The sequence below is a fragment of the Ovis aries genome, chromosome 17, assembly GCF_016772045.2.
Source record: "Ovis aries strain OAR_USU_Benz2616 breed Rambouillet chromosome 17, ARS-UI_Ramb_v3.0, whole genome shotgun sequence".
NCBI classification, from domain to species: Eukaryota; Metazoa; Chordata; class Mammalia; order Artiodactyla; family Bovidae; genus Ovis; species Ovis aries.
In genome coordinates, this window is record NC_056070.1 from 50,842,939 (window position 1) to 50,851,764 (window position 8,826).

Sequence of the window (8,826 nt, forward strand, 5' to 3'; positions counted from 1 at the left end):
ATGGGGTTAGTACCCTTATAAGAAGAGCTAGTTCGCTTTTTTCCTGCCATGTCAGGACACAGAGAAAAGACGGCCTTTTCTGAACCAGGAAGCAGGTCCTCACCAGACACCACGTCTGTGGGTGCCTTTATCTCAGACTTCTCAGTTTCCAGAACTGTGAGAAATAAATGCGCAAGCCACCCAATTGATGGTATTTTTGTTATAGATGCCCAAACAGACTAAGGCAAGGAGCTTTATATATATATACTTTGACTTACTGAAGACTCCAAAATCTTTTGTTTTTGTGCTTTATTAATTAGAATTAGAATCTATCATAATTAACAATCAAATTAGAAATAATTACAAATTAGAATAAAAACTGAGAACCTACACACACACACACACACACACACACAGTGTTGACCAAATTTCTTTTGGGTTTTTCTTTGTAAAAAATCATATAGAAAAACCTGAACAAACTTTTTGGCTAATCTAATATATTTATTTAAATATAATAGAGACTTCTCTGTCAGTCCAGTGGTTAAGACTTCACCTTTCAGTGCAGGGGGTGCAGGTTCAATACCTGGTCAGGGAATTAAGATACCACAAGTCTCCCAGCCAAAGGGAAAAAAAAAAAAAGAAAAAAATCAAAACATAAAACAGAAGCAATACTGTAACAAATTCAATAAAAACTTTGAAAATTTTCCACATTAAAAAAACTTTTAAAAATTAATGATAAGTTCATTACATAGTACTGTAAACAACGTGTTTTTGGAAAAATAATTACACTTTGCTAAACAAAAACAATTAGAAGAATGGCATTGTTTTCCATTTTTACAAATCTCTAATGTTTCACTTTGCCTGTGATGTTTCCCAGCAACAGGGTCTTTTCCAATGAGTTGGCTGTTTGCGTCAGGTGGCCAAAGTATTGGAGCTTCAGCTTCAGCATCAGTCCTTCCAGTGAATATTCACGGTTGATTTCCTTTAGGATTGACTGACAGAGGATGAGATGGCTGGACAGCATCATCAATTCAACGGACATGAACTTGGGCAAACTCTGGGAGATAGTGAGGGACAGGGAGGCCTGGTATGCTGCAGTCCATGGGGTAGAAAAGAGTCGGATATGACTTGGCAACTCAACAACAATGTCTCACTTAAGGAAAACAGCAGAATCTTCATCTCTGCTGGCAGAGAGAGAATGCACCTTCAAGAAGCCAGTGCAGGTGGAGCAGAACCGACACACAGAAGGCTCTGTTTGTCAGAATCACCACTGTCACTTAAGGTGGCCGTGTTATCATCGTCTCCTGTTACCTTTCATGTTGACCCTGTGGGACTGTTGGTCTTAAGAACTCATCTAAGGGAAAACTATGCGATATTGCTCTTTACAGCATCGGACCTTGCTTCCATCACCGGTCATATCCACAGCTGGGTGTTGTTTTTGCTTTGGCTCCATCTGTTCATTCTTTCTGGAGTTATTATTCCACTGGTCTGTAGTAGCATATTGTGCAACTATCGACCTGGGGATTTCATCTTTCAGTGTCCTATCTACTTGCCTTTTCATACTTTTCATGGGGTTCTCAAGGCAGGAATACTGAAGTGGTTTGCCATTCGCTTCTCCAGTGAACCACATTCTGTCAGACCTCTCCACCATGACCCGCCCGTCTTGGGTGGCCCTACACAGCATGGCTCATAGTTTCATTTAGTTAGACAAGACTGTGGTCCATGTGATTAGACGGTTAGTTTTCTGTGATGGTGGTTTTCAGTCTATCTGCCCTCTGATGGAGAAGGATAAGAGGCTTACGAAAGCTCCCTGATGGGATAGACTGACTGAGGGAGATACTGGGTCTTGTTCTGATGGGTGGGGCCATGCTCACTTCAGTTCAGTTCAGTTCAGTCGCTCAGTCGTGTCCGACTCTTTGTGACCCCATGAATTGCAGTACGCCAGGCCTCCCTGTCCATCACCATCTCCCAGAGTTCACTCAGACTCACGTCCATAGAGTCAGTGATGCCATCCAGCCATCTCATCCTCTGTCGTCCCCTTCTCTTCCTGCCCCCAATCCCTCCCATCATCAGAGCCTTTTCCAATGAGTCAACTCTTCGCGAGAGGTGGCCAAAGTACTGGAGTTTCAGCTTTAGCATCATTCCTTCCAAAGAAATCCCAGGACTGATCTCCTTTAGAATGGACAGGTTGGATCTCCTTGCAGTCCAAGGGACTCTTAAGAGTCTTTTCCAACACCACAGTTCGAAAGCAACAATTCTTCGGTGCTCAGCCTTCTTCACAGTCCAACTCTCACATCCATACATGACCACAGGAAAAAACATAGCCTTGACTAGAAGGACCTTAGTTGGCAAAGTAATGTCTCTGCTTTTGAATATGCTATCTAGGTTGGTCATAACTTTTCTTCCAAGGAGTAAGCGTCTTTTAATTTCATGGCTGCAATCACCATCTGCACTGATTTGGGAGCCCCAAAAAATAAAGTCTGACACTGTTTCCACTGTTTGTCCATCTATTTCCCATGGAGTGATGGGACTGGAAGCCATGATCTTCGTTTTCTGAATGTTGAGCTTTAAGCCAACTGTTTCACTCTCCTCTTTCACTTTCATCAAGAGGCTTTTAGTTCTTCTTCACTTTCTGCCATAACGGTGGTGTCATCTGCATATCTGACGTTATTCATATTTCTCCTGGCAATCTTGATTCCAGCTTCTGTTTCTTCCAGTCCAGCGTTTCTCATGATGTACTCTGCATATAAGTTAAATAAGCAGGGTGACAATATACAGCCTTGACGTACTCCTTTTCCTATTTGGAACCAGTCTGTTGTTCCACGTCTAGTTCTAACTGTTGCTTCCTGACCTGCATACAGATTTCTCAAGAGGCAGGTCAGGCGGTCTGGTACTCCCATCTCTTGAAGAATTTTCCAGTTTATTGTGATCCACACAGTCAAAGGCTTTGGAATAGTCAATAAAGCAGAAATAGATGTTTTCTGAAACTCTCTTGCTTTTTCCATGATCCAGCGGATGTTGGCAATTTGATCTCTGGTTCCTCTGCCTTTTCTAAAACCAGCTTGAACATCAGGAAGTTCATGGTTCACATATTTTTGAAGCCTGGCTTGGAGAATTTTGAGCATTACTTTACTAGCGTGTGAGATGAGCACATTTGTGCAGTAGTTTGAGCATTCTTTGGCATTGCCTTTCTTTGGGACTGGAATGAAAACTGACCTTTTCCAGTCCTATGGCCACTCAGTAAATCTTTAATCCAATTTTCTGTTGACTGTGGAGCTGTTTTCCCTCCCTGCTATTTACCTGGAGCCAAACTATGGTGGAGGTGATGAAGATAATGGTAACCTCCCTCAAAAGATCCCAGGCAAGTACTGCCATAGTCCATGCCCCAAACCCTGCAGCAGGCCACCAACGACCCATGCCTTTGCCAGAGACTCCTGGACACCCACAGGCAAGTTTCCTGTTCCTTTCTCCTGTGTCCTGGCGCACAAGGTTCTCTTCATGGAACAATAGACTGGTTCCAAATAGGAAAAGGAGTACATCAAGGCTGTATATTGTCATCCTGCTTATTTAACTTATATGCAGAGTACATCATGAGAAACACTGGACTGAATGAAGCACAAGCTGGAATCAAGATTGCCAGGGGTAATATCAATAACCTCAGATATGAAGATGATACCACCCTTATGGCAGAAAGTGAAGAACTAAAGAGCCTCTTGATGCAAGTGAAAGAGGAGAGTGAAAAAGTTGGCTGAACGAAGATTATGACATCTGGTCCCATCACTTCATGGCAAATAGATGGACAAACAGTGGAAACAGTGACAGACTTTATTTTTGAGGGCTCCAAAATCACTGCAGATGGTGACTGCAACCATGAAATAAAAAGACTCTTAGTCCTTGGAAGAAAAGTTATGACCAGACTAGCAACATGTTAAAAAGCAGACACATTACTTTGCCAACAAAGGTCCGTCTAGTCAAGGCTATGGTTTTCCAGCAGTCATGTATGGATGTGAGAAAGCTGAGCAGCAAAGAATTGATGGTTTTGAACTGTGGTGCTGGAGAAGATTCTTGAGAGTCCCTTGGACTGCAAGGAGATCCAACCAGTCCATCCTAAAGGAGATCAGTCCTGAATGTTCATTGGAAGGACTGATGCTGAAGCTGAAACTCCAATGTTTTGGCCACCTGATGCAAAGAACTTACTCACTGGAAAAGAACCTGATGCTAGGAAAGATTGAAAGCAGGAGAAGAAGGGGACGGCAGAGGATGAGATGGTTGGATGGCATCACCGACTCAAAGGACATGAGTTTGAGTAAACTCTGGAAGTTGATGATGGACAGGGAGGCTTGGCATGCTGCAGTCCACGGGGTCGCAAAGAGTCAGACATGACTGAGCCACTGAACTGAACTGAAGGGAAAACTACTTCTCTACTCACAACATTCTGACCTCCAAATGAGTGGAGTCTCCCCTTAATGTTCGGTATTTGCGACAGTATCTACTTGAGGTTGGTGCAGACCACATAGGTTCCAGGCTCAGTCCACTAGACTGCCTCCCACCCCTATTTCAGATGCCAATCAAAAGTAGTGGGTCCCCAATGATAGTAAAGCAATCAAAGAGGTAATATGTTAAGATCTTATCATTAAAAAATAGTTGTGAGGTGAAAGTGAAAGTGTTTGTCACTCAGTCCTGTCCGATTCTTTGTGACCCCATGGACTGTATGTAGCCTGCCAGGTTCCTCTGTCCAAAAAGAGTGGATATATGTATATGTATTACTGACTCACTTTGCTGTACACCTGAAACTAACACAATGTTTGAAATCAACTATATTCCCATAAAACTTTTTTTAAAAGTTGTGAGGTGGGGAGAGGGACAGTTTAGGAGATTGTGGTACTGAGAAGTAAAAGTGAAAGTGTTAGTCACTCAGTCTCCTTCAACTTTGCAACCCAAAGGACTGTAGTCTGCCAGAGTCCTCTGGCCATTGAATTCTCCAGGCAAGAATACTGGAGTGGGGAGCCATTCCCTTCTCCAGGGAATCTTCCTGACCCAGGGATCAAACCTGGGTCTCCTACATTGCAGGCAGATTCTTTACTGTCTGAGCCACCAGGAAGGCCCTAAATACATGCTGCTGCTGCTGCTAAGTCGCTTCAGTCGTGTCCGACTCTGTGCGACCCCATAGAAGGCAGCCCACCAGGCTCCCCCGTCCCTGGGATTCCCCAGGCAAGAACACTGGAGTGCGTTGCCATTTCCTTCTCCAATGCATGAAAGTGAAAAGTGAAAGTGAAGTCGCTCAGTCGAGTCCGACTCTTAGCAACCCCATGGACTCCAGCCTACCAAGCTCCTCAATCCATGGGATTTTCCAGGCAAAAATACTGGAGTGGGGGGCCATTGCCTTCTCCGAAATATACGCTACTCTATATAAAATAGCTAATAAAGACCTACTGTATAGCATAGAGAACTCTGCTCAATACTCTGTAATGACCTATATGGGAAAAGAATCCAGAAAAGAGTAGATATATGCGTATGTATTACTGACTCATTTTGCTATACACCTGAAACTAACACAACATTGTAAGTCAACTATACTCCCATAAAAAAAAAATTTTTAATAAAACTTGAAAAAAAAATTTTAAACTGAAACAATGGGTCCCCCAGGTTACCCACACTTCTGTCCAACCTGGCTACAGATCAGTTTCCATGTACCCCCTCCTTGGGTTCAATAATTTGCTAGTTTGGCCCACAGTACTCGGGGAAACACTTTTACTTACTATTACTAGTTTATTAGGGAGGATGTGATAAAGGATGCAGATGAACAGCCAGTGATAGCAGAGCCTAGGGTAGGGTGGGGTCCGCAAGGGTCCTAAATATAGGAGGCTCTGTCCCTGCAGAGATGGACAACTCCCTCCTGGTACAAGGATGCCTCCCCCAAATTGGGGGTTGCTGTTGTTGTTCAGTTGCTCAGTCGTGTCCTACTCTTTGTGACTCCATGAACTGTAGCATGCCAGGCATCCTGTTGTTCACCGTTTCCTGGAGCCTGCTCAAACTCATGTCCATCAAGTTGGTGATGCCATCCAACCATCTTATCCCTTGTCATGCTCTTCTTCTCTGGCCTTCAATCTTTCCAAGCATCAGGGTCTTTTCTAATGAGTCGGCTCTTCACATCAGGTGGCCAAAGTATTGGAGCTTGAGCTTGAACTTCAGCATCAGTCCTTCGAATGAATATTCAGGATTGATTTCCTTTAGGATTGACATCTCCTTGCAGTCCAAGGGACTCTCAAGAGTCTCCAATACCACAGTTCAAAACCATCAATTCTTTGGTGCTCAGCCTTCTTTATGGTCCAACTCTCACATTCATACATGACTATTGGAAAAGCCATAGCTTTGTATGAACATTTGTTGGCAAAGTAATGTCTCTGTTTTGTAATATGCTGTCTAGGTTGGTCGCAGTTTTTCTTCCAAGGAGCAAGTGTCTTTTAATTTCATGGCTGCAATCATCATCTGCAGTGATTTTGGAGCCCAAGAAAATAAACCTGGGTGATGCAGTGGAAATTTCAAACCTCTAATGACACCACTGGTTCCTTCAAAGGATGGGTGCTTTATTAGTATAAACCCCTGGGTTGGGAAGATCCCCTGGAGAAGGGAAAGGCTACCCACTCCAGTATTCTGGCCTAGAGAATTCCATGGACTGTATAGCCCATGGGGTCGCAAAGAGTCGGATGTGACAGAACGATTTTCACTTTCACTTTCTTTTCCCGTAAGATTGAAAGGGTCTTGATATGAATAACAAGGGACACTCCCTTCACCATTATCACTAAAGAAATTTCAAAGATTTTAGGAACTCTGTGCCAGAGATGAAGACCAAATACATATTGTACTATCACACCAGGCTTCCCTGGTGGCTCAGACGATAAGGAACCCACCTGCAATTTGGGAAACCTGAGTTCAGTCCCTGGGTTGGGAATGTACCCTGGAGAAGGGAATGACAACCCACTCCAGCACTTTGCCTGGAGAATCCCTTGGACAGAGGAGCTTGGCAGGCTGCATACAGTTCTGCAGATGGTGACTGCAGCCATGAAATTATAGGACGCTTGCTCCTTGGAAGAGAAGTGTGACCAACCTAGACAGCATATTAAAAAGCAGAGACACGACTTTGCCAACAAAGGTCTGTATAGTCAAAGCTATGGTTTTCCAGTAGTCATGTATAGATGTAAGAGTTGGACTATAAAGAAAGTTGAGCACTGAAGAATTTTGAACTGTGGTGTTGGACAAGACTCTTGAGAGTCCCTTGGACTGCAAGGAGATCCAACCAGTCTATCCTAAAGGAGATCAGTCCTAAATTTCATTAGAAGGTCTGATGTTGAAGCTGAAGCTCCAATACTTTGGCCACCTGATGTGAAGAACTGGCTCATTGGAAAAAAGCCCTGAGGCTGAGCAAGATTGAAGGCAGAAGAAGGGGATGACAGAGGATGAGATGGTTGGTGGCATCACCCACTTGATGGACATGAGTTTGAGCAAGCTCCAGGAGTTGGTTGGAGAAGGCAATGGCAACCCACTCCAGTACTCTTGCCTGGAAAATCCCATGGATGGAGGAGCCTGGTGGGCTGCTGTCTATGGGGTCGCACAGAGTCAGACACGACTGAAGCGACGCAGCAGCAGCAGCAGCAGCAGCAGCAGCAGCAGCAGCAGCGGGAGTTGGTGGTGAACAGGGAAGCCTGGCATGCTGCTGGCCATGGGCTTGCACAGAGTCGGACACAACTGAGCAACTGAACTGAACTGATACTATCACATCATCATTCCCTAGGGCCACCCTCCCCTGCCATGCACACGTGCATTTGTCTAATTCTAGCTCTATAATTGGAAATCCTCCAGCCTCATCTTTATCTGATCCTCTAGCCACTTGACAGTGGTTTGCAGAACAGAGGACTACTATCAAGCTGGGAAATCTGATGGTGTGTTTAATTGTCTTGTTATCAGGGTTGATTATCCCACAAGGAGACGATTTCTAGACACAGACTCAAGTATAGTTTGAACTGTGCAGATGAAATACTGTCCTGAATTATGAGATTCATTTCTTTCCCAACAAATATGACTTGAGGCTCTATGTCTGGCATTGAACCTCTGTTTTAACTTGCTAAGTAGTGTCAAATTCTCTGTGACCCTATGGACCGTAGCTTACCAGGCTCCTCTGTCCATGGAATTCTCCAGGCAAGAATACTGGCGTGAGTTGTCATTTCCTCCTTCAGGGGACCTTCCTGACCCAGGGATCAAACCCAGGTCTCCTGCTTTGCAGGCAGATTCTTCACAGTCTGAGCCACTGGAGAAGCCCGTGTCTTGCATAAAGATCCCTAAGCTCACATTTCTCTCCTCCCTGGGGACCACATAAGCTCACAGAGCCAGGCATTACTACCAAGATGCTTCAATGTCTTGAGCACAAGAACCTGAGTGATTCATGCTGGCCGTATTCTGGCACTATTTATATTAATATAATTCAGTATAATTATTCTGAAAGCCACAAATGCAAGCCACACGTGCAATTTAAATTTCCAGGTAGGTAGGGACTTCCCTGGTGGTTCAGTGGTTAAGACTATGCACTTCCACTGCAGGCTTCTGCAGGCTTCCTGGTCAGGGGACGTAAGATCCCACATGCCATGTGGCCTATTTAAATAAAATATTTTAGTAGCTACACTTAAAATTTTTTATTGGAATACAGTTCCTTCACAATACCATGTTAGTTTCAGGTGCAAAGCAAAGTGAATCAGCTGTTCAAATACTCACATACATCCTTTTCCAGATTCTTTTCCCATATAGGTTATTACAGAATATTGAGTAGGGTTCCCTGTGCCATACAGTAGGTCC